A 27,234-nucleotide genomic window follows, 5' to 3' on the forward strand; every position below is an offset into this window, starting at 1 on the left:
TGAAATCCGCACTAGAAGCTGTACTCTGAAGACTGTTGTCCTTTCTTTCCATAGTGTCCTGCTTTGACACCAGTGTTGCTCCTTTCTCAGCACACACTTGGCTTCAGCTTCCTTGTTACATAATTCCTTCCGCACCCACAAAGTAACTACAGTCCCAGATGTCTGTTTGGGGAACCCACATGCCTTTTGCACAGCAGTATTTTATTTGTTAGAGGGCATGCGGCAGGTTGGGAAGTCATTGGATTTCTGGTTTTGTAGTGTGAACACATGCAAGGAGACACAGGACAAGACCACATACCTGAAATGTGCAGAACCATCCAGAAACATGGGCTGATCTCTACGGGGTATATCAGTGTTTTCCCATGTGTAAGTTTCCATGGTGGGTGGAGTAATAAATATATGTAATTTGATAACTGAACTAATTAGAGGTAAGATAGGCAGAAGCTATAAAATATGAACATGAGACCACCCAATGGTCTTAATGGAGGATTCTGATTAAATGCATGATGTTGTCTCCTGGAATAATAAATTGGGTCCTAACCTCTGTGAGGGCTTTGCCAATCTCTTGTACCCAGTTACCCAGCTCTTGGGTCTTCCACGGCATCTAGTTCTTTCTACTGTACATTGATCGGTTGTGCCCTGTTTATAAAGTCTGACGTCAAAAGTTAGATGCTGTCCCCCTGATTCTTTATATAGGAAAGCAGGATGAGTTTTTCTTCCTAATAAGAAAGTACAAACATTTGCTAACTGAACATGCTGGCTGTGGTTAGGTCTTCAGTCAAGCAATTCTAAATCTGGAGAACTTTCTCCATGCCTTCATTTATTACGAAGGTGCTTTCTATCCTTGAGCTGGCTTTTTTTGGATAGGTTTTACATATTCTGCCCAACTGCTCATTGCAAGGTTGTCAAGTGCCTCAAGGAAGCCTTGGCTTTTCCTCCCTGGATGGAGACTATGCGCCTTCTAAGGCTCTCTTAATCACCTCAGCCTTTGAAGAGACACTGTCAAGTCTAACCATTTTTTAAATGTTTTCAACCCGTTACAAACAATTCTGGAAAGCATCTTAAAATGAGTTACTCTTTTCTGTACGAACCATTTGTTCACTTTATGTTCACTGAGAAATTATAAAACACTGCCACCGCTGGGAAAGAAGAATTCTGATTTGATAATGTTTTGCAGACACTTTGTATACTATTTCTCAAGGCAGCAGAGGATCAGGCCTTTAAATGTGACTTTAAAATGTTGGGTTTGTTCATTCTCATGAAAATGCAAATTTGCCACAATGCCTCAAAACATTGATAATGGCTAGGCATCTGGCATACTACAGCTAGTACTTATGCTAACCATAACCATCTCGCTATTACCATATGCTCCTTCATCTGCTGCATCCACCTATGCTACTTCTTGTGTTAAACTTAAATTGTAAGATCTTTGGGATAGACCATTTTTCATTATGAGTATACATTGCTTAGTCCAATAGGGCCCAAATGCCTGATCAGGTTCTCTAAGTTATCATCTCAGTGAAAATATGTGGAAAATCAGAGCTCTGATTTGTTCAGGGAAGGAAAAAAAAACCTGCCTCCTTTTTCAAAAGGGGAAAGCAAATACAAATAAAGACTGATATAAACCTGTATCTCTGCAGAATGCTTTGGCTAACTAGGAAGAGAGAATATTCAGGAGAACAACAAGCTTTACGTTTTCTAACATTACTTTTTTCCTTTTCTGACACCTTTTTTGTACTTTTGGGTTCTTTGAGCACACCTCTTCAAACATTGGCAGTTTGATTAAAATATGATGGATTATGTGGGGTGTCATGTCACAGAACAATACTTTCTGGGGCACTTTAAGCATTTGGGTAATACCTGTGGTTTTGAGTGAGAAGATTCAAGAGGAAAGAATCTTTAAAGATGGTTAAAACTTTTTTGTGCACTGAATGTGTCCCGCATCCTATTCAGTGGGGATTCTACAATGTCCCCTCCTCCTTTCCCTCACAACTAAGGAAAGTTTATGCTTAAAACTCTGCATTGGTGCACTCCAGCACTTCAGTGAAGACGTTCTACACCAGTGGTCCTCAACCTTTTGGGGCAGCCAGGCGCCCGGGGTCGGGGCCACTCATGCGCTGGGCACCCGGGGGCAGGGCCGCATATGTGCCCGGGGGCGGGGTCACCCATGCGCTGCATTCCTGGGGCTGGTGCCGCTCCTGCGCTGCGTGCCCAGGGGCGGGGACGCTCATGCCCCACGCTCCCGGGGCTGGCACAGCCCATGCACTGTGCGCCTGGGGGCGGGGCTGCCCATGTGCTGCGCACCTGGTGCTGGCACAGCCCTTGCACTGTGAGGCCGGGGCTGGGGCCGCTCATACGCTGTGCGCCCAGGGGCCAGGGCCGCCCATACGCCCGGTGCCAGCGCCACCCATGCTCCACACTCATGGGGCCGACGCTGCTCTTGTGCTGCATGCCCAGGAGCCAGCAGCGCCTGTGCGCCTGGGGCCGGCGCCGCTCCTGTGCGACATGCCCAGGAGCAGGGATGCTTATATGCCCAGGGGTGGGCACCGCATTGTGGACCACTGTTCTACACAGATGGGAGAGAGCTCTCCGATTGGTATGGTTAATCTATCTCTGTGAGAGGCAGTAGCTATATCAATGGGAGAAGCTTTCCCACTAACATAGCGCCGTTTGCACGTGGGGTTAGGTCAGTATAACTATATTGCTATGGGGTGTGGATTTTTCACACCACTAATTGACTTAGTTATGTTGATATAGACCAGGTCTCAGGACCTTTTTTGCATTAAAACATTTGTACTGGTAGACCACAGCTATATGAGAGTGCTGCAGCAGTTGCACCGCTCCACAGCGAAGTACTAGAAGTTCACTCTGGTGTAATGACAGTGTAATTTATTATACCAGTGTGAATTTTGCCTCGCTGTACCAATGGCCTCAGTTTCCATTGATGTTTTGCAACTCACTTTAAAAGTAATAACTTTTAAAAGTACATAACCCCTAGTGCAAGGGAAGTGCAATATGGGTGATGAATTAGTAACAGATGAATGTTGGGGAACAAGTGGGAAATCACCCACTCCCTGGGTATTTGTAGTCCTGATAATTAATCATCATATTCAGGGGAGAGAGAGGAAGTGAAACTGGAACTGCTAACAACACTTCTGCCACTTCTGCAAATTCTTCTTTACCTATTCAGATACTTGGTGCTGTTTAACTCTCTCTCTCTCTCTCTCTCTTGGATGATCCATTTCTAGTGGGGTATAATTCCTCTTTAAATATCGGGTGGATGCTCCACTCCCCCAAAATGATGCTGAAGGATTGCAGATCCTTGTACATACTATAGGTAGACTGTCCAGGAATCACTTGCTGACTAGTGAAATGCAGCCATCTCTGGGGAAGAGTAAACTAAAGCCTTTTTTTCTTTTTGGCAGAGCTATTATGAGCAGAAGGAAAAATCCACTTTGGTTGAAATTGTAGAGCAGGGGTGGAGATTTTTTTTTGGGTCAGGGACCACTGACCCACTGTCTGTTTGGTGCCGCACAAAAGTGAGAAGCAAAAAAACAAAACAGACTCACACCTCACTAAAAGATACCAGATAACCAATATTGTGGGGGCTTCTAGGGGAGGTAGGCTTGGGGTGTAGGGTCTAGGCAGGAGGGAGGATGCAGGGCAGGAGTGGACTGGGAGTGGGAGGGCTGAGCGGGACATAGGGTACAGGAGCAGAGTGGGGGTGAGAGGAGTATTAAGCTCAGGAATGGGGTGGGGGTCAGGGCAGGAGGAGGTGCGGGAGCGGGCTAGAGTTTGGGAGTCTGAGGGGGTAGGGTGCACAAGCAGGCTGGGGAGGGGAGGTCTAGGCGGGAGGGGGTGCAGGAGTGGGATGGGGGTGTGGGATCTGGGCAATCGGGGAGACATTTCCATAGCTCTGCATCTTCTGCTGCTCCCGGGCGCTGCCTCTTGCTGGTCCTATTGGTCGCAATTCCCTCAGCAAGGGAAAAGCCTCAAGGCAGTGCTTTGCTATGCTGCCATTTCCCCAGTGAGAGGGAGAGGGGGAGCAGTAGCGCACAGAGCCACTTCCTCCCCACACCGGGCAGAGTCTGTGGTCAGATTCAGCCACAGCTTTTCTGACTCTGGCTCATGAGGTTCGGGCCTTTCTCATCCTCCTGCACTGGGGAGCTAGTGCTGGCACTCTAACCTTGTAGGCAGGGGGCAGAGGCAGGAGACTGTGGGGAGGCTGAAGGGCTGCACCACCAGCATTGGCTTCCCAGTGCTGGAATGTGGGGGAAGCCTTGAGCCTCAGGGGCCAGATCCAGCCAAGCCAGTTCTCCACCCCGGAATGTGGGGGAATGTTGGTTCGTCAACCTACAATCTGAGCAAATTGGAGTTTAACATTCCTACTCCAGTAAAGATGATAGTCATTAGCTATCATCTTTGAAAAGTCATGGAAGGCAGGAGAGATTCCAGAAGACTGGAAAAGGGCAAATCTAGTGCCCATCTATAAAAAGGGAAATAAAACCCCAGGAAACTACTGAACCTGTTAGCTTAACTTCTGTGCCAGAAAAGATAATTGAGCAAATAATTAAGGCTTTCATCTGCTAACACCTGGAAGATAATATGATAGGTGTAACAGCCAGCATGGATTTGTAAAGAACAAATCATGTCAAACCAATCTGATAGCTTTCTTTGATACTATAACAAGTCTTGTGGATAAGGGAGAAGTGGTGGACATAGTATGCCTGGACTTTAGTAAGGCATTTGATATGGTCTCACATAACCTTCTTATCAATAAACTAGGGAAATACATCTTAGATGGGGCTACTATAAGGTGGGTGCGTAACTGGCTGGATGTCTGATATCAGAGTATTTATTGATGGTTCACAGTCATGCTGGAAGGGCATAATAACAATTGGAGTGCTACAGGGGTCAGATCTGGTACTAATTCTGTTCAGCATCTTCATCAATGATTTAGATATTGGCATAGAGACATCTATCTGGAATCATGCTTGGTCCTGCCGTGAGAGCAGGGGACTGGACTTGATAACTTCTCGAAATCCCCTTCCAGTTTTAGTATTCTGTGATTCTATGAAAATGATCTATTGCCAAAGAGGCAGATGCTGCTATGATAGGCAGTCTACTAATCATTCATCTATCATACCAGTTATAATCAAATTCATTGCAAAAAGGCATAATTGGTACCCAAATCATGAAAAAGATTAAACCGTTGAAGAGATGGAATTTTTTGGCAAACTACCCAATCTCATCGTATTTTTATTTTTCCAATTAGTATTATATGCTTGTCAACTTCTGTAGGCATATGGATTGTTTCAAAACTGCAACATACAAGTCTACTGTATGTTTCAGAAACTTTGTGTGTGTCTGTCCATCTGTCTGCGAATCCGTCTGTTCAAGATCTCCTCCTAAACAGTAAGAGCTAGGATGACCAAATTTGGTATGCAGCTTCCTCTTATCAAAACTTAAAGGAAGGTCAGGGTTTGGTTGGGCCAGGACAATGGGATGTGCCTGGAATAAGATTATTTCTCAAACAATGGGAAGAGAGGGGTCTGGTAGGAGCAACAGCAATAATGTAGAATGACCACAGGGGGCAGTAAAGAACCAGACCGCTATAACCCCATTGAGATGGAGAAAGGGACAGCTACCCACTATATATTTGAGAGAGTTTGTGTCTGTGTGTGTGTTTCTGTCCCCTAGTCTAGGTGACATGCATCCTTCCCTCCCACTGTGCCTGCTGCTGTGGCCACATACAGGAGCTTCTCACCTGGCCCCAAGCTTCTGTGGTGAGAGATGGCTGGGGTTGCCCTCTCTTCCCGGGGCAGCCTCCATACTGAAACCTCATCCCCAGCTAATGATCCATCCCTAAAGGTTTTTAGTCTGTTTGACAAAGCCCTGGTTGGGTTGATTTAGTTGAGAGTGATCCTGCCTAGAGCAGGGGGCTGGACTTGATGACCTCTCGAGGTCTCTTCCAGCCCTATGATTCTATGATTTAAATGGAAAAAATGGAACTTATTTGAGTTAGACCTGAGCAACCCGGGTACATTTTCTAGTTAAATATAGGTAAAATAATATTCCAAGGCCCACAGTGAACAGAAAATGGAAATCTCGCTACCTGTTTTTTTTTGTTCTTGAAAAACAAAACTGTTCTCTGAAGGTTTCAAACTGGGGCCTTGTTTATCCATGTGGTGATTGAAGTGGTGAATCTGTATTTGTCTGTGGTAGCCTCTTTTGTGGGTGTTGAGAGAATAGTCTCCTCATTTGGCCAAATTAATTCCAGTTTGAGAGAGTGGCAGAGAATCATGTACAGCTCCCTCAGTCTCTTCTATCTTTTTCAACTAGGCCTTCCCTTCCATTTACAGGCAGTCCCCGAGTTACACGGATCCTACTTATGTCGGATCCGCAGTTACGAACGGGGTTTGCTCCGTGTCTCCCTGGTCTGCTGGAGACCAGCAGACCAGGGAGACGGGGAGCAAAGCCGCGGAGCACGAGGGCAGCGGACAGCCCAGACGCGCTGCGGCTGTCCCGCTGCTGGCGTCCTCAGAGGCTTTGCTCCCCTCTCCCTGGTCTGCTGGTCTCCAGCAGGCCAGGGAGACGCGGAGCAAAGCCGCGGAGGACCCGGGCGGCGGGACCACGGTGCGTCTCGGTCCGCTGCCCGCGTCTCCCTGGTCTGCTGGGGGGGGGGGGCGCAGCTAGTACGCCCCCCCCCCCCCAGCAGACCAGGCTTTTCTCCGGACGCCTGTGGTAGAGCAGCTGGGGCGCTGCCGGTTGGTCCCGCAGTGCCGCTCTGGGCGCTACTGGACCAACCCGGCAGCACCCCAGCTGCTCTGCCCCAGGCATCCTGATTCAGCCGCTGCTGGTCAGTTTCAGCAGCGACTGAATCAGGATGCCTGGGGCAGAGCAGCTGGGGTGCTGCTGGGTTGGTCCAGTAGCGCCGAGGAGCGGTGCTGCTGGAGCAACCCAGCAGCACCCCAGCTGCTCTGCCCCAGGCGTCCCCAAGTCAGCCGCTGCTGAAACTGACCAGCTGACTACAGGAAGCCCGAGGCAGAGTTGCTCTGGGGTTCTTAAGTTGAATCTGTATGTAAGTTGGAACTGGCGTCCAGATTCAGCCTGTTGAAACTGATCAGAGGCTGATTCCAGGAAGCTGGGGGCAGAGCAACTCTGCCTCGGGCTTCCTGTAGTCAGCCGCTGGTCAGTTTCAGCAGCGGCTGAATCTGGACACCAGTTCCGACTTACATACAGATTCAACTTAAGAACAAACATACAGTCCCTATCTTGTACGTAACCCGGGGACTGCCTGTACTTCAGTTTTCTGTAACCTTGGTATTCTCCTTGGTCGTGAAAACTTCTTCAGTCTCCTGGGTCTTCTAACTCATCTTTCATCACCCCCATAATGGTACCCGGGAGTGTCACTGTCTCAGCTCCACCTCTACTGAAATCCTCACCCATGCTTTTTATTTCCTTTCCACTTGACTCTTGTGAATCCCTTCTCTAAATCCAAGGTCTGCAGACACCTCCAGGTGGAGAACAATGTTGCTTGCCCTCTCGTGAGTAAAAAGGAATGGGTTTGTTCATCTTCCTTTAGAATCCACTTAAATAACTAGGAGGATTTTAATCTCTCTACATTGTCTTGCTCCAGCTGTCTCTATACCTTGTCTCCTCCTCCCTTTCTTCTTGTACTTTACCACTAGTGGCTTCTGTTTTCTTCCATCTAATGAAGTCACTTTTGGTGCAAGAGTTTTCTCTGCAGATCCTGCTGTATGAGGCACCCTTTCTGTATCCCTTCACCCTTCTGATACACTTACTCCAATCTGATGCCCCCCCCTTTTCCCTTGCTGCTTTATTTCTCACTCCTCCTGCTATTTTTATCCCTGTAGCTGCGTTATCTGACTCACTGGGAAAACAGTTCAGCTTTTGGGAGGGAGTGTGAAAGCGAGTCTTTCTGTCTCAAGCATTAAACAACAAGAGACAACAGGGGAGAGTCCCTCTTTTGGAAATCCAGAATGAGCTATTCAGATACTATGCTGTTGGTAAAATCTTAGCTTGATATTTCAGTGTTTCCAGTCAGTCACTAAGCTGAAAATACAGACATTTTGATATCAGCAACCATTCTGTAGCCTAGCCTCTTAAAATTTTTCTATTCAATTGTATTTACACTATTTAATGCAAGGGACTGGCCTTGGTGTGACCTGTCTCCAACCCTACGAGTCTATGAAAATAACCTCTGGACCTGTACAGTCCAGGTGTAATGGCCCCCACTGTAATGATACACCACCACACTCTCCACCCAAGGTGTCACCAGCAGAGTTTGAACGAAGGGCGGTCAGTACTGCTGTACCGATTTTTACCACTTGAATGAAGTGAGTGAGTTAGGTTGTAGCAATAGTAGACTGTTATCCCTTAGTGGGCAAGCCGTTAGAGGGGTAAACAGTGAGAGCTGTGGGGGTGTTTGGGCACTATACTCTTCATAGCTAGGCAAAACATATTGTAAGTACCAGAGGCTCCTTTTGTCCCTCCATTCCTTCCTCCCACCCACCTTGCATGTCACCCTTCCACCTCCCCTTTGTCATGGACACCTGCACCTCTCCAGTGTCCTCCAGCCAAGGGTTGCGTGTGCTCCCTGTCCTACCCTGCTCCCATAACAGAGTCTCCCATTCTCTTAACCCCCTATTCCCTCTTCCTCCATGTGCACCATTACTCCCATGCCGGTGACTATACCCCCCTTTCCAGTACCATGTTCCCTAGTTACCCTCATCATTAGGGATCCTATGTGTGGCCCTCCCATTTCCAGATCCCTCTGTCATTCCCCAGCTAGGACCTCCATGTGTGCCACTGTTCCCCATGCTTTGCATGTCTCCTCATCCCGTACTAGAGTCTCTGATCTCCCCCTATCAGGGACTTTGCATACCTCTTTTCCCCCCATACCATTCTTTGGCAGCAACCCCTGTTGCTGAAGCAGCCTCTGTTTGTGGTAGACAGGGCTGGCTGCTGCGAACAGGGGCTGCTGAACTTGGTGCAAGCTGGGACCGAGGAGTCCCAGCTCACACTGGTCTGGGACGCTGCACATCTGCATTTTAAATGAGCCTGGTGGCTCTTACTACTTTCAAAAGCAGAGCTGCAGTGGGGGTGGCTCCCAGAGCCAGCGCGAGTCGGCACTGCTCAGTCCTGGCTTGAGCTGGCTCCTGGAGCTACCCCCACTGCAGCTCTGCAGCGCAGTCCTTATTGACTAATCGTGAAGTCAATACAAATTGTATCAACTATGTGATTAGTCAGATAACCGCAGTTTAACATCCCTAGTGTATGTGTGGGTGCCATCAAACAGTAGTTTGACCTGTGGACAGTTGCAAAGGTGCTCGTGGCTGCATTGAAGAGCAGAGAGGGGCTTTGTATGGCCCCTATTTCACCCCTTTTTTGGCTTTCTGTTTTTCCTTAAAATCAATAGAGTTTTGTTCATTGATGCCTGGAGCAGTCTCTAAAATTTTAGTTGATCAGATATGGCACTTAAAAGCTCTCATACTAGAGACAAACAAAGAAATGCTGTTGAGTTGAGTGTAAGGTCTTTGCAAACTTGCTCCAAAATGAAAAATGATTGGTTGAGCATATTGAACTGACTGAAGTGCTTCCAGTTTCTTTAGCCGTCCAGTCTTGCTGTTCACTGAACACCCAACATTTACGCTGAACTCATTTTTAAGGATGCATGTAAGCTGTTTGAGCAGGGGCTAGCTCTTATTATGTAGGTGTCCTGCTCCCTGATTGGAGCTTCCAGATGATATTTCAGTCATTAAAATACAGACCAAGCCTTCTTTTACTATAACTTATTACAAGCTTAGCCATTAAATTATTTTTCATAGAATAGTAGGACTGGAAGGGACCTCGAGAGGTCATCAAGTCCAGACCCCTGCCCTCATGGCAGGACCAAATACTGTCTAGACCATCCCTGATAGACATTTATCTAACCTACTCTGAAATATCTCCACAGATGGAGATTCCACAACCTCCCTGGGCAATTTATTCCAGTGTTTGACTACCCTGACAGTTAGGAACTTTTTTCCTAATGTCCAACTTAAACCTACTTTGCTGCAGTTTAAGCCCATTGCTTCTTGTTCTATCTTCAGAGGCCAAGATGAACAAGTTTTCTCCCTCCTCCTTAGATACCCCTTTAGATACCTGAAAACTGCTATCATGTCCCCCCTCAATCTTCTCTTTTCTAAACTAAACAAAACAGTTTAGGTTTTTTTTTTTTGCTCAAACAGAAATGTAAAGAAGGGCCTCTCTTAAAAATGAAATAAAAATCTGGTTATTTTTAAATAAAGAAATGATTAATCTTCTTAACCCTCTGGATGTGTAGGAGAGATTGCAGGTATAGACTTTACATAATGCCTTTTGTACTAAACTGGGATTCAGGATACAGCTTTACCTTGGGCTTCCTATGTGACCTTGGGCAAATCACTTTATTTTTCTGTGCCTCGATTCCTCCCTCTATAAAATAGAGATAATTATTTCATATCACACTAGGCTTTACGGAGCACATAGAGGACCATACATGGATTTAGCTAGATAAAAAGCCGTTTACCAACTGGAATTCTAAGCATTGTGCCGGAGGTGAGTAGTGAGCTTTGGCCGCTTTCAGAGAGATTTTTCAGTGTGTTTACTCTTTTTTTTTTTTCCTTCAGTAAAAGTCAAGTGTATCTTAGAGTATTTATGGCTCACTTGATTCTTTGAATGCAATTGAATTGCAAACCTGACTTAAGTAATGTTCTGTATCCGCCCTGCCACCCTGTGTGTTTGGTGAAGCCTGTCAGGTGGCACTAGTGATCCCAGAAGAGTCGCTGCGTTCGAGTGGCTCTGGCAGTATATGTTTAGTTTAATTATCAGTCAGCTGGTGTGGGAATCAAGTAGGAGAGCTGGCTCAGAATCCTTTGCCTGTCATGGCAGCAGCATGTGCTGGAGAGTACACATGCTGAATGTATTGCAAACATCCAGGAGCACATGGAAGAGAGGAAGAGGGAGAGCGGGAGAGAGAGATTCACAACAGCATGTTAGTCATCTGGTTGCTGCTCAGCCTGAAAACAGACTTGTCTAGCTGGAAATCTCTCAGGTAAGGAGAGCTTGCCTGATTTCTTTAAGCCCCCAAAGTGTGCTTTTAAAAAATGATTGTGAGCTAGTAACAAATCTACTTCCCAGACCTTTAGAATTTCTACCCCCTCTCCCTACCCCCTCCAGCTTTAAGCGCTGGTATCCTTCACTGAAGACCTCAGCTGTTTCCAGGCAAACTACATTTTGCTAGAAGATTGGAGGGGATTCTGTACAAGGCAGAGAAGCTTTTAGAGTCACTTATGTCAGTGTTTATGTAACAGTGCAAACAAAAGATGATATCCAGATAATTATATTTGAATTTTCCGAGGAAAAGTCTTTTTTATCACAAGCATTTGAGCTTAGATGGTTTTTTATTGAACTTTTTTGGTACAGTTTGTATTACCTTGTCTACCCTATAGTATTTAATAACATACTAAAGGAGAAAATTACATATTTCAGCAGTGACCTTGAAAATCGATGTGTAAATGTTTAAACTGGCTAGATCTGGCAAGGATCCTCACAGCAACTTACAGAAGTAAAGACATTAGTTTAAAGAGAGAGAGAGAGAGAGCTCCTTGCTTAAAGAAGAAATTGCTGATTGCTTAACGTTTGTTAATCATTGATGAAATAATTTAAAGCAACAGATGAAGTTAATGATTTCAAATGTATGTGGTTTTGGGTTCCCGAAACAAACTATTGCACAATTTAAAGGATATCTTCCTACAATAGATTTTTAGAATATTTTATAAACGGGCTCTGAACATTAACTTGTCTATCGCATGTGCTTAAAACCATTTTCTGACTCGGGGCTCCAAGAGTTTCTATAAATCCTGGAGGCATATTTGGGAATGTAGCAAATATAATGGATCTGCATCTTATTGTTTGCTGACGGTGTGGTGCAAACTTATACAATGATCTTGAGAAGGGGGTGGAAAGAGTGTTAGGCAGCAGCACCGGAGCTGTACAGTACAGTATGTCTTGTACACTGTTACAGAAAGGTCCATCTGTGTATGGGTGTAATTAAAAGTACAGACAACCTGTTTATTCTAGTTTGTATGTACAGAGACATTTATAGCTTTGCCTAGACAGAGTTGTGTATTCAAAGAAGATAGAATCAGCACAAATAATTGTTGTAAGTGCTGGAGTGTGTCTGCATGTGTACTTGTATGCTTGAATATGCATATATGTAGTGTGAGTGTGGTATAAATGCCAAAAGATCCAGGCACAGCTGTAGTCCGGCACTATATGTAAATATTAAATAAGATGCTAGTTTCCTGACTGCTGAATCAGAAGGTTAGGGGTTCAAATCTCAGACTAATGCTTTGGTGAGACTGCACCACAGTGCTGTAGTTTGCAATTTTTTAGATAACACGTTAAGCTGAACCGTATGGAAAACTACAGGTCTTATGACACTTTTTGTAAAGAGTAAGGGGGAAACCCAGTATCCTGGCCATTGTCTCCCTCTGAATAGAACTTGTGACATCCATGGCTGTGTGAACAATTGCTGAACTCAAACCAGCCGCAATATGAACCTACCCTTGAGGACAGGGACTATGTGTAGGCAGCGCCTAGCACATGAGCACTTTTGGAATAAAAATAACGAATGATGCAATCACTGCATCGAGTGTGTTGTATGAGCAAGATACTGAAGCTCAATGAATTGCTGTGTACAATAATTTGTTTTAAAATACTGCAGCCAAGGATATACATATGCTGCACATCTGTCAGACTGGACTGATGGAAATTAGTGTCAGCATTTGTACAAAGCTTTAGATCCTCAGAATGCTGCACGAATGCAAGCCCGTCGCTGCCACGCCCTCCTGGGACAGAAATAACGGATCACCAATTCCCACTCCACGGTCTTTCTTGCCAGCCGTTGTTTTCTTTGCCGGCAGCAGGATAGTCACCAAACACACAAGAATAATCTCCAGGTGTTCAATATGTGATATTGCGCTGCAGCATCATATTACTATTATTTGTGTTGTGGGGTGCCGACAGTCTCTCAACTAAGACTGGGAACTGTTGTGTGCAGACACATACCAGAGCCAGTCCTTGCCGTGAGAAGCTTACATTCTAAATAGGCAAGATGAAGAGCATGAAAAGGAAGCATCCTCTGCCTGTTACAGGTGGCTAATTGAGGCACAGGCAGATTGTGACTTGACCAGTATCACAAACATAGCAGCATGGACCTGGGAATTGAACTCAGTCACTTGAATCCCAGTCTGTTCTCTTGTCCTTGCTGGCCTTGCATGACTGTTTTCATCTGTGCAACCCCCTCACCCCGCCCTTCAGTATTTCCATGTCAAGGTTCATGCTCTCCATTACAGCTGCAAACTACATATGGGTGTATTCTCAGTGCCAACAGGCAGCTTCCCATTACAACCTTGTGCAGTCAGTCTGTAAAGAAGGATGGGAGCCAGCTCCATGTGCTTCCACACAACCAGGTATCTCCTGGTGAATATTGTAGAATGCTGCTGAGAACTCAAGGGCTTGTCTACAAAGTTAGTGTATGGCAACTCAGGATGTAAATCGACAGCTCATTAGTTGCCACAGGCTAATTGGCTGTGTCCACTCTGCTACCACACGCTCTCAAGTGGAGGGATGCCAGTGTGCAGTAGCAAGATCTACATGGCGAGTTAGTGGATGGCAGGCTGGTGCTCTGTAGAGTCACGCCGTGGCTTACTGCACACTAACTTGCTGTGTATACAGACCTCCACTAGCATGAAGGCATCCTTCAGTAAATTGAAGGAATTCTTGTTGCGTGTGGATCCTAGGAAGGAGAGTGGTATAGTGTCCGTCCAATGTGTGATCTTAGGGATGCTACAATGGTTAACTGGTTAATAACACTTAACAGTTTTAACAAAGGGCCTGCTGCCCAGCCCCGCTGCGGCTGTGGTGGAATCTCCATCCCATGAAGAGTTTGTCTCGGCTTGACAGAGCCTTGGCTGGGTTGATTTAGTTGGGATTGGTCCTGCTTTTTTAGCTGGGGGCAAGACTTGATGACCTCTTCCAGGACTTGATGGTCTCTTCCAGCCTTATGATTCTATACATACAGCCCTACCCCATCATCACCGTGCTGCTGCCTCTGCAGTGGAGGCAGCAGCACAGGGGGAGGCAGGTAGGAGCTGGTACTTGTGGGGAGTTGGTTTTTAAGCAGGCTCCACATGAGCACTGGCTCTTGTGGAAGCCAGTGCTCATGGGGAGCCAGCTTTTACCCAATGGAGCCATGTGCCCACCCACCGCATTGCAGGAGGCAGCAGTGGTGGGGTGGGGGAGGAGGTGGCATCCTGGGAGCCGGTACGTGTGGGGAGCTGGCTTAAGAGCTGGCTTCCCATGTGCACTGGCTCCATGGAGCCAGTTCCCACTGTGTAAACGTGTCACCACTGGAACTTTCAGCAGTTGAATGTTTACCAAAATTTTAACATCTCGAGTGAAGAATGGATGCTTCTGTGCCTGGTGTCAGTCAAAGTGGATATGTTAGTGTAGTGTCTGCCTAGCTCCGTGGTGGCTTGGCTCTTCAGTGAGCAAGTAGAGTCCATCAGGATATTCTAGGATTGGGTAGGCCTATTAGCCTTGACAGGAGGTCTGTCCTGGCACCAGCTCGTCTCAGGGAGGTAGACACACTTCTAACTCTAGTATGGAACAGCAGGTGGTAAAGTGATAAGGAAAGACTTGTAGTGCTGCTTCTGCCCTTTTTGACTCATCCACGTGGCTGATGGTGAGAGAGATACTATGTTCAGACCAGCTCTGTGGGCCTGGGGACTGTTGGTGTGAAATGCATAGAGACATACAGTCTGCATGGCTGTGAAATGGCTACAAATGCATTTTACTGAAAAAAGCGGTCTTTATCCGGATTAGTCGTATGAAAAATCCATACAGCCTGGGCAGCAGTATGGTTGCCAGCGGAATACTGTGGGCCTGCTCTTGGGTTGTGTAAATTTGCCACTGGAATTCAGAGAGAATTCACAATGGTTCCAGTCTCTCTGGTGAATCCAAAAAGTTAATCCTGGGGGAATTCTTTGCAAAAAACTTAAATTCAGTGCACAATATTTAAAATTACTGCTTATTTTATTGGTCAATAACACAGAATAATCACACCAGTTTAAATTATTTTGGTAATTTATTTAAAAATGTCTACCAGCAAGTATGTTTGTAACAATACAGACGAAAGAAGTCCAGGAAGTGTTTTTTGAAAAAAAATGTTCCTTACTGAGCATAGTAATGCAGAACTTTGAGTATTAATTCATTCCGCCTAAAATACAGAATAGGAATGTAAAATTTCAATTATTTGGCTAATCGAATAGTCGATACAGTTAGCATCAACTGTTTGATTAGATGATATGGGCTCCTCCACCTTTGAAGGCGAAAGTGCTGCAAGGAGCACCGGGCCAGTGGGGGACTCAAGCAGTTTCCCCCGTTGGTCCTGTGCTTCCCGCTACATTGCAAAACGGCAGCACCACATGGAGCCCTGCAAGTCCCTAGCTGATTCTGAGCGCCACTCAGCGTTGCCGCTTTTAAACGCTGTGAGGAGCCCGGCATCAGGCTCCATGTGGCGTTTCAAAGCAGCAGATCCTGGGCTCCATGTGGCGCTGCCGCTTTGAAGCACCCCCTTCTCTTTCCCTCCCCCGTTGCTGCCTCTTTCTGATAGAGGCAGCAAGGGGCAGGGAAGCGACTAGTCGACTAGCGTGTCGACTATCCGATAAGCAAATGTTTATCGGAGAGTCGACTAGTCATTCACATCCCTTACTATAGGAATGTATTTCCTGCACCCCTCAGATGCAGTGCAAATGCTTTGAGGAGTCAGGGGCAACAGAGGAGCAGAGGGGGAGGGAAGCAGTTGCTGGGAAGGAGCATGGGAGTGAACATAGAGGACTGGAGGGAGAAGTATGGAACAGGGCTTTTCATTGGGGGGGAGGGGAGGTTAGCCTCTCCCTTTCAGACAGGCGTATCTCCCCTGTTCCTGTGTGTCCCTGTGCCACACACTTCCTTCATCCTCCTGCTCACCTGGGCCCCCATGTGGCCCTCCACCCACATTCCCATTCACCCCCTGATTCAGTGCTGTCACCTGCTAGCTCTTGTGCATAGGCTATTCCCTTCCACCATTAGCCCTTCTGATCCCCAGTCTGTGACTTTCCAGCAATGCCCACTCTCTCCAAACCCCCCCCCCCCCATATCCCATGTCTCGTCACCTAGCTCCCCCATGAGGAAGGCAGACACCACCCTCTCCTTCTGCTTAGCTGGCTGCCCTGGCCCTGAGCCATCTACCCTCTCTTTAGGTACCACAGTGGTCCCTCGTGGGAAAAAACTAATTGTAATGCCTCCCTGGAAGAAAACCAGCAGGGAATATGAATTTTGTGTGCGTGCAATTGTGCAGAATTCCCCCAGGAGTAAAACAATAAACAAGAACCATGATGGATTACAAAACCCCTTCCTTGCCCTTGAAAAGGAGATCTTTGCTTCAGATATGGAGATTTCATACTAGGAGGGTTAGAAATCAAAATGTATAATTAAATTAGACCAATTTCCTCCTCTTGGTGCAGGATTACTTGGGATACTTGCTATTACAAAAGTTAGGCAAAATCCCTGTTGGCCTTTGGACCCATTGACTTTACTGAAAATACTGACTTGAGTAAGACTAGTTTTAGCCCACATGTTTGTTAATTATAACAACCTGCAAGTGTACCTGCTACAGTCCCCTTCGGAATGGTCTCAGGCTGATGCCTTTCACAGTGCCAAGTTTATAACAATGGAGAAATACTCTTAAAAAAACTTATCATTTTTTTTGTACCATCATGATTGCTCTCAAAATGACAGCATGAAACCTAATCTCTGAGCTGAGTGCTTCCTACCAACTTGTCAGACTTCTGAGATTTTCACACTCTGTACTGTGGACACGTTCAGTGCTTAATTAGTTTGACTTTCATTATTCTTCCAGGCAAAAACATCAGAATCCAAAGGTTGTTCAAAGGGCATGAAATGATGCAATTATATTTGCTCCTTTCTACCTTCTCTACAAGGTTAACTTCTCCAGCATTGTACTCCTGGGGATGCAATGCTAAAAAAGCCCTCATGTACTTTGCTTCTGCTAACAGTTGTTTGGAACATATTTTTCCCTGACTTGTCAGGAAAATGTTGAGATTACATTTGCCGAACATGGTAACTTCAGAATCTGGTAAGTGCGGTAGTTGTCATAACCTTCCTCATCATTGTGCATGCCTGGAATGTTGTGATGGGTGCACGAAGGAAAACGAAAAATAAAGGTAATTTCCAACTAATGTTATCCCCTGCAACAATTCATTTCTGTTTACAAGCTTCAGTCTTCCTCCCTAAGCACTCCTCTGTGGCCCTGGGGCTTAGTTAGAGTACAGCGCTTGGCGTCACTGAATTCCACCTGGTCTCTTTCCTCAGACCTACTCAAGCACTGCAGCCCTCAAGGCAGCCAAAAAGTACAGACCCATTTCTCCCTCTCAATATCTTTGGGAGAAAGAAGATCTGCTTAGCCAGCAGGGCTGTGGATGAGGAGAGATTGGTTCAAAATCTTCATTATCAAGACTGCTTTTAATTAAACGTGTAGCCTCAACGGTGAAAGGAAAATATTTGCAGTTCAGGGCATTGAATGCAGTTGCGGTATTCTGGATCCATTTGACAGGTTTCTTCTGTCCTGCAGTTAGCAGAATATTTTCTTCCGTTTGTTTTAGCTTTGGCTGCTGCCAATTTTTTGTTGTTGTTCTTCCAATGTAGAATATGTGGCAACGACAGATCCCATCTAAAAGAGTTAATGGCATACAAAAAGAATCATTTTAGGAGCTGAATGGCACACACTCTACCTGCCTTCCCTATTGCTCTTTGGCTGTTAGTGAGCAGTGACCTACTAGCCAGCCCTCCAGCTTCATACGCTAACGAGTATTACTCAAAATAGGCTTTAAATATTTGCCGTCTCTGCTGTAGAACTGTTTCAACCTGTGGTCCATGGACCCCTGAGAATCTGTAGATTGTCCACAATTTCTAAAGGGGTCACATTTGACATTTGTAGTGGTCCACAAATGAAGAAGGGTAGAAAACTGATGGTTTAAAGAAATAACTTAGTAAAATCAGCCTATGCAGATTGATGTGAATGTGTGCTAGCAAAACGCTTTTGCAGTCCCTCCTTCCCTTCTACCTGTCTTTCACTAGGAGCACAGTTCTCTGTTCTGCACTTGGGGTAAGTTCTAGCTTCAGACTTAAGAGGCACTGTTTCCAGATACAATATTCTTTTCAAAGATTATCATTGAGATGTACAGTAACTTCTTTTGACAGGCATTGCCTTGGGCTGCAGAGAATCCAGGTAGTTGTCAGATACCTATGTGATCCATCCTTGTGTTGATTTTTATCTCTACTGCTCTCTGGAGCCTGCTTCTCAGACTACCACAGATAATAAAGGGAGGACAGTAGTGTATATGTTTAATATAACTTTCCTGTTTCTGAATAAAACACTTGAGCTACTCATAAAAAGACATTCATAGTCAAAGGTCATAGAGGATTCTGGAGAATGTGCAGGTATGAAGTTATGCAGTTTTAGGTAGGGATGTGAAATTTCAATTAATCAGCTCCAGAATTTCCATTGACTACTCAGTCAGTAGATGGGGAGCGGGAGGGTGGGAAGCATTCACCAGTGTTCCTGCTAAGATTTCCCATCCCGTGAGCGGAATGAGTTTTGTCTTGTGCACCCACATTGACATCATGTGCATTTATTTTGATGCACATCACTGTGGTACCCACCAGCTTGTGTGTGTGTTTCACACACACATAATTTAAATTTATATATGAAAAATACTAAACCAAGGGATAATTTACAAAGTGCATGACCCTGCAGTACAGAAATCAGGGCGGGGGATGGGAGGTTAGGGGGGCTCAGGCCAGGGGGTGCAGGATTCAGAACAAGGAGGAGCTCAGGATGTGGGGCTGAGAGGTAGCAGCTCCTTGCTGGGGGAGAGGCTAGGGCTGGGCTGCCCATTCTTCCAGTGGTTCCTTGTAGGGGCTCGCCCCCCCCCCCAGGAAGCTGCTTCCTGCTAGGGAAAGAAGAGCTGAGCGCTGTCTGACCCCTGGCCAGCCGACAGCTATTTATGGGAAGAAGGGCTGGGACTGGGCTGCCCAGCCCAGCTCCCTCGACCCATGGGCGAGGTGGGGGCTGAGGCTGCGCTGTCCTGTGCTCCCAGACAACTGACAGCAGCTCCTGGGGACCAGGGCTGTTGGCTGGCAGCTGCCCACCTTGACAGTGTTACTGCTGCCACCTGCCACACGGTGGCTCCAGCCCCATTTGGGGCCATGCCAGCAGCTGCTCCCGACCATGTGGTGGCTCTGGCTCTGGCTGGGACTGCCCAAGCAGCTGCCCCCAGCCACGCGGCTCCAGCCCTGCCTGAGCAGCTGCCCCACCCACCTAGCTCAGGCCCCAGCTGGGGCTGCCCAAACAGCTGTCCCAGGCCATGGAGTCTTGCCTACCATGGCTGGCACCGGAACCAGTGAGGTTGCCCCAGCAGGGACAGTCTCACCATGCCCCGGCTCCCGCCGGAGCAAACAGCAGCAGGGCAGCCTGCCCACCATCACACGCGCCCCGCCAGACTGCCGCCACCACCACCACTCACCTTCCGGGGTCTCAGGCGTGTGAGTGGTGGTGAGTGCTGCTGCATGGCTCTGCAGGCGGGGTCTGCGGACATACAATTTGTTGTGTGCGGCTGTGCAGGTGCATAGCTTAGAGGGAACCCTGGCGCCCACTATCTGTAAGAGCTTCCTGTGGCTCTTACTACAGTTAAAAGGCAGAGGCGCAGTGGGGAACCTGGGGCGAGTGGTGACTCAAGCAGTCCCCGCTTGCCCTGGGTCCTGACTGCTGCTCCTTTGCCTTTTAAAGGGAATAAGAACCCCGTGGGGCTCTTCAGTTCCCGTTCGCGCCGTTTCCCCTGCTGACTTTCTGTCTCCCCTTCCCTCCTCTCCCCCTTCAGTGGAGACAGCGCTGGGCGGAACCGGCTTTTAAGACGGCTTCCCCCAGCTCCTGCTCCCTTCCCTTGCTGCCTCTGATATGGGGGGAATGGAGGGGGCTTATCGGGTAGTCGACTAGTTGCTTGCATCCCTAATTTTAGCTACCTTTGATATCCAGCAGCTACCATTGTTATATCTGCACAGTAACTAATTAGGTGATGGATGGGAATTGGAAACAGCACAGGACTTTCTTCCTACGTGTATATACAGTATCTAGCACAACGGGACTTCTAGGTGCTAGAGTAATACAAATAATATGATTTATTAAGGGATTCCTGTAGAGGAGCATTTGGTTTGGTAAAAGGTACAAAGTTTATTTGCATTCATAAGTGTCCAAACTTCTCCTGTTACCCCTCATCCACTCTGCCAACAGGCTGTTTGCTTTTCCCTCAGTTGTCTTTGTGTTTCCTTCCACATTGGTCCTTAATCCTAGAATGCCTTGATCTGCAAGTTCCCTTATTTCTCCATGTTTAGCCTCTTCCTTACTACCCACTTCTGCCATGACTGTGGACAAAACACTCACTGGTCAAGGTGTCTGTTCAGTCAGGGGAAGTATAATAACAGCCGTCTGTGCTTTGTGCCATGAATTAGCCCTTGTTCAATTACAACGATATCTTCATTGAAGTTAGCCCCCACCTTCTCCCCGACTGTCTTGTTACCTATTTTTACATCCTGTCTAATTTAGCGTATAAGCTTCTTAGGCCAGGGGGTCTTTCTGTTCATAGAAGGGAGTGATGTCACCAATAGAAGTAAGTGATGGCTAACAACCTGATGAATTTTCATTTTCTATGCAGTGTTGCTGTTTTCTTGGCCCATACGATGGCCCTAAAAGCAGCAGCTGAGGCCAAGGAGCTCCTTCTCTGAAATTAATTCCCCGGGGAGGAGTGGTACAATAGATAGCGGTACCTGGCAAAGAAATAGTAAAAGTGTCATTTCAGACCATGCTTCATCTTTCAGCCCAGCACTGGTGTGACACCTGCTACTGGAGACGGTGACAAACCTGCCTGACAGTTCAGTTTCCGTTGTAACGGCTGCTGCTGCTTAGAAAATGGAGCTGTTTAAGCCTTCACTTCTTTGCTCCTCCAACTGTATATACTGGGCACCCCCCTCTATTGCTCCTCCTAATCCCCTTTGGCAAGTCATCACTTCATGTGGCCAATGTTGCCGACCTGAGACAAACTAAGCACCCTGACAGGGAAGGTGTCTGGATACATCTGTGTATCTGAAGTGGGCTGTTTGTCCACGACCTCTGCTGGCCAGCGTGTCACTGCGTCATTACCATCAGGCAGCGATGTCAATAGGAAGGAAGGCTGAAGGCCTTTTAGAGACTTGCTCATTCCTTCTAGTTTGTTAAGCCTCATTCCTTCTGCGAAAAACCACACAACCACCAAACCCAGCACATTTATCAGGTCCCATCGCTAGGAGTAGAATGTCATCACCTCCGTCCTGTTCTGAACCGCACAGTAGTTTCAGTGGCAGCGGGGAAGAAAGGAAGGGGCAATAGATTTTTATAGTCTGTTCTTTTTTATAAGGATGCCCAGAAGATCAATCACTGGAAGCTGAGTAGGTAATGGCCCTGTAATGGGGTGGCACCCACCCGCACTGGCTGAGTGTGTGTGCCTGCACTCTCTCTTTGAGTATGGAGGCTCTTCGGTGACTCAGCCCATGTGCAAAATAAAACATGCCCCTTCCGGGTACACGTCTAACAGGGCTGCCCTTGGTGCCTTCAGTAATGTCTTTCAGTTTGTTCCCACTCTGGAAGAGAGCGGAGCCCATGGGGCCTCCTTCCTAAAGGTCTTTGCCCCCTCAGGGCCTTTCTGGTTCAGCCCTTTGCCGGGTCACTGTAGTCTAATACCCTCACCACATCCCGGGCTGCCTAAAGATCCAGGCCACTTCTCCCAGTGTCTATTGGCAGGCTGGAGGAGACCAGATCCTGCCCTCTACTTTGGACCCCAGCCCAGGGATCCTGTAGATAGCAGCTGTCAGTTCCACTGCTACTCTCATTCCCTGGGCCACCTCCCTGTGACCCTGTGCCATCTTCGCCTCAGGGCTCTGTTTTGGTTACAGTGAGAACTCCACCTGAACTGTCCATGGCACTGATATTCTTCTGGCCAGCCACCCAAGATTAGCCTACACTGCCAAGTTTTGTTGACACAACTTACGTCAACACCCAAAAGTTGACAAAACAAAAATCCCCAGAGGGTGTGTTGACAGATCGTGTCCACATTGGGGACACCATCACAGACAGTGTGAGCAATGCGCGGTGTCATAGGACCATGAAGTTTAACTTCTAAATCTGGATAGGGGTCTGGACTGGGTGTCGAGAGATGTTGGTACGGCTCTGCCACTGATCTGCAGCATGGTTTTGAGCAAATTGCTTCATGATATTACAACAGTTTCAGTTTACACACAATGTCTGTTTACCCTGTTAACTCCCAAGGCTGGGGATGGACCTGTCTTTTACTGTGTGTTTGTGTAGCACCTACCACAGGGAGGTTTCCATCTTGGCTGGAGCTCCTGGCACTACTGGATACAGGTAATGAATATAAAGATTAATAAACCAAACCAGCTCTTATTTTTCTAAATAATCACTTGTCACCATCGTGTAGGCCTTGTCCTTCGCTCCACCCACTTTAAAAATATATATATATATATATATATATATATATATATATATATATATATATATATATATATATATATATATATATATATATATATAAACTAGCTCTGAATAATTGTAGCAAGCAAGAATGAAGAGTTCCTTTTCTGAGACTTCCTCAGGCACCGTGATTAATGGAAGCTTCTTAAGTAAGCTCCTACTGAAAAAGTACAGTACTGATAATTATCCTCTTCACCCTCCCAAGCTGTCATTATGCTTGAAGGATGGTCTATCAGACACAACTCAGTTTTTAAATAATGGGGTCTGAGTTCTTCGCATTGTTTAGATCCCAATAACTTTACTGCATAGTGCAGCTTAAAATATGCTAGGAAAAATGGTCAGAGTCCTCTATGGTATAAAGTTTATTTCAGTCCAGTGGTAAAGCCCATTGTTCATGTCTTCCCGTCCTAGATTTCTGATCAGAGTACAGGAGTCTGAGCACTACTATAGTATAAATATTTATAATGAGGTCAAGATGATTGATTTCTGAAAGAAATGGTTGTGTAGATCCTTTTATAAAATTAGAAATAAATGTATTGGCTTATCTTCGTCCTCCTCATTCCCAAAGCAAGATTTTCATCTGATTTAAATGATTCAAAGGAGAAGGCTTCTTGCCAGACACCATAAGATTCCACATTCTTCTTTTTCTGAGGTCCAGATTTTACCATCCAACTCAATTTGATGTGAGACCCTTACTCCACAAAAAGGCTCACTGAGTTCAGTGGAGGAGTACTGGTGAAATAAGGTATTACTTAATCTGTCTTGTCCATAGTGTTTACACACTTCAAATTCTTGGATGATTATGAAGCCACCATCCTTTTGACTACATTATATGCACTTAGTTCTTTTAATTACTTTCATAAAACTCCCTCTAGCCTGTTGGCCATTAATGTTGCTCTTCTCTGAACTGCCTCCATTTGTAAATATCTTTCTGATATTCAGGCATTGATGCTGTGTACAGAACTGTCACCGTCATTCTCCATGATATGATGCAAATTACATTCATTTGCAATTTTTATATCTGAATTTTTTTGCCCAGTATTATCACAAGGTGGTAGTAATAATAATAACACAAAGCTTCAGTGTTACTGCTTTCCAAGTGCCCTCAATCCTAGTAAGTATTTGATTTCTTAGATTATTTTTCCCTCATGGATGTTGGTTAGGATTTGTCCAAGTTGTCTCATTTTATTTTCTGCTTCCCTCTCTAAGTCACGCTGTAATAAGTTTGTCCCTAGTGATGGTCACCCCTTTTCCAAATTTACTATCCTGTGCAAATTTCAGTAGCTTGCTGATACTTAATGAAAATATATTTAATAAGACTAGGCCTAACAGAAATCCTATTGACACTCCACTAAACATGTCCCCCCCAACTCTGTGCTTGGTTATTTATCATGACTTTGTTTATGATCTGCAAGCCTGTTTCACTCCATGAGGAAAGAGCTCCTATCTGAGCCAGTCTGAATGACTGGAGAAGTGTAACGCTTAAGCAAAGCTCTCCTCCAACAGTGTGAATTTAATGCAAGAAAAATACATTTATTTCTGAGTTGGAATCCTATTTGATATAGAAGTTTACCAGGATACTTAATTTTTTTCCCTGTTTAAAAAAACATATTCCCTATTGCCTTGAGGTGCATGTATTTAAAAACTATGTAGCTTCATTCCTGTGTAATTGGATCAGAGCCAACTGACAAAGAACTCCTCTTCCCTTTGGTAGCTAGGTGCTATTGACTGTATTTCAAAGAGTAAATTTGCATAAAGCTACACTGTGTTGATATTGTCCTTTAGCCAGGAATAACAACCACTCACGTCTTCCCCCTCACTCCCAGAAACAAGCATAGGCTTTAAATCAGAATTGGATGTTTTTTCTATAAGATCTGCTCTAGCTCAACCAGAAGTTATTGGCATTGAGCAGGAATCTCTGGCCTATGTTATGCACGAGGTCAGACTTAGATGATCGCAATGGTCCTGTATGGCTTTAAAATCTATGAAAATTAAATGGCCATTTTGCACTGTAAACCATCGTTCAGGTTTTGATAGATAATAGGCAATAAATCTGTCTGTTGTAGGTATTTATATGGAACGGTCATATTTTCTAGGAGCCGATATGCTTAGACTTGCACCTTGTTTCATACTATTATCCTTTATTTTGAAGACATTATTAATGTTTTTGTTTTTTCTAGCAGAATTTTCTTTTAAATATTTCACTTTAAGACCTTTTAAAAACAAAAAAGCTTCCTTTTCTAGAAGAGGAGAAACATAATTCATATGTAGTCTCTTATTTCTGACTTCCCAGTGTCTTCCCTCCTCTTGACTTAAAAAGCTGCGTTTGGCACTTACCTTGATTCAGAATATATTTAGTTGAAGGAGGGGAGGACATTCATTATGAAAGTGAAGAACTAGATTAGTTTGATAAATTGTTTTCTTTGGTCATGGGTAGTTGAATGTTGTTTCATAAAACATAGGTGAATGGAAATGCAAATCTCTGTGATGCTCATAAAGAGGCATATCCATACCTGTCACCACTAGCATCAATCGGATCATTTGAGATGGGGAAAAAAAGATACCTTTAAAACTTCTTTGTAATACACTGGGATGAGACTACTTATGAGAGGGTAAACTTAAAAATAGTTATTTTATTTTTAAAATAAAGGGAGTGTCCTTCCGCAAAGCAAATGTCGCTAAAAGAAACCAGCAACATGTTGAATCTCAAGATTTGGGATTACAGGTTGTGAATAAAGAACTGCTTCATAAAAGGAGATAAAGACCATGAATTTGTGGAATGCTGTGCCCCAGTAGTAGTTGTTAGTGCCATCAAAGTGGTCATGTTCAGAGGAGGAGTGATATTGATGGAGTGCAACTTACTTTCTTTCATAGCAGTTGTCACACAAACTGTATCAAGAAATGTTCATTGATTTCAGGTCAGACGCATTTGTACATGGAGAGAGAATTTGAAAAGTCAGAGAGATACAGAAAACCTGTTCCCAGTGAAGAGAGCTGCCAGGGAAAAGGATCTCATCATGTCAGTGGTAGTGAGACTGGGCGGCTAGAAAGAGAAGTGCTTGCTGAGCAGGGATAAGTAGTAGTGAGATCGTAACTAGAGCTAGATAACTTGGTCATATTTCAGTGGGCCTTTGAAACCACTTCCAGCATTTCAGGGTTCCATGGAATTAGTTGTGTTTCTAATTCTGTGCTTAAAAAGTCAAACCCAGTTAATGGCTGCTCTATAAAGTGTTTATCTGATATGTATCCAATATAGAACGTAACCATCACAGGAAACGTGTTCATCTTGGACCACGTTATGCGTGTAAGTGAAAAGCAGTTGCTCTTGAGAGAGAGAGAGAGAGAGAGAGAGAGCACACAATACGCTAGCTCCCTCATGCTCTAGGGTACAGCTTATGGATGAGCACTAGGTGTCAGCTGCAGCTGCTGCTTCTCTTGGGTGGAATTTTTCTCCTTCTGTCACAGTAATCTAAGTAGCTAAGAGCTTTGTGTTTACATTGTTCTGTACACCTGCTCATTTTCTTTATAGAGTTGGCATGTAAATTCTGATGTGTTGATAGGTCATGCTGCTATTAACAACTGTGGAGAAGCAGAAGGCAAGGCTAGTCACACGTTTTCAGAAAGGAAAGGAAAATCTGTACTAGTCATTGAAATTTCTAGAAGACTTTAATTAAATACTTTTCACTTCTGTAACATGAAATCTATGCAGTTGTCCCCATGGAAAAAGTAAATGTTTCCCTGCAGTTACCATGGTTACCTCCTATTCCTTGCACAGGAGAGGTAATGGTAGAATCTGAAGGCTGTTGTGGGAAATAGTGACTTGTTAATCGTGACTACTGGATGTGTGGACTCATATTCAAGGCTTTGTGGCATTTAAACTTGAAACAGGGACAGGATGTTGAATTGCAAGGGGTGACCTCAGCTTCTTCTAGCATCATACACAAAGTATGTTAAGACATGTTGGATCTCCAGGATACTTTTGCTATATTTACTTTGCACATGCTCATGTCTTCAGTTATATAAAGCTGAATCTAAATAATTATGAAGAACACTGGCTCAGCCAATGGGTATGGGGCAATCAGCTCTGCACAGGGCAAGAGAAGATGGAGCAAAAGTGACTTTATCCCCAGAATACTGTAGCTGATTCAATTTTGGAACAATATAGAGCAACACTTCATGGCTTCTGTAAATAGAGCCGAACTGCCAATATCTCTAAGGGACTCTTCCGACACCTCAGTGTTGCTGGAAGCACTGTGATATTCTGGTCAAACCTCTAGCTGCTTCTGGGGCAGGAGTCTCTTGAGTGAGATAATCAACCCAAAGCCATTCAGGGATTCCCTACACTAGGGAAATATTCTGGTGGCTTGTTTGGCAGCTTTATGCCCCTTTATGGAACAAAGGAACTGTACCTCTGGCTTTGTGTTGTAAGCGAGTAGTCAACTGCCCAGTAAGCCTAGTTTATCAGGTAGTCATGTCGACTATTT

At 45.4% G+C, this 27,234-nt stretch overlaps 1 protein-coding gene across 8 annotated transcripts in view; it reads left to right on the top strand.

The window, feature by feature from the left end:
- NCOA1 (nuclear receptor coactivator 1) overlaps positions 1–27,234 on the top strand; it is a 346,176-nt gene that overhangs the window by 153,587 nt on the left and 165,355 nt on the right. The window contains exon 1 of one of the 8 annotated variants that reach the window (XM_075923290.1): positions 10,801–11,098. The exons of the other annotated variants lie outside the window; for them this stretch is intronic. The gene's annotated coding sequence lies outside the window, so the exon portion shown is untranslated. Of the gene's footprint in view, positions 1–10,800; positions 11,099–27,234 lie in introns of those variants that run through there. 8 annotated transcript variants of the gene reach the window in all.

The sequence above is a fragment of the Pelodiscus sinensis genome, chromosome 3 (genome assembly GCF_049634645.1).
Source record: "Pelodiscus sinensis isolate JC-2024 chromosome 3, ASM4963464v1, whole genome shotgun sequence".
NCBI lineage: Eukaryota > Metazoa > Chordata > Testudines > Trionychidae > Pelodiscus > Pelodiscus sinensis.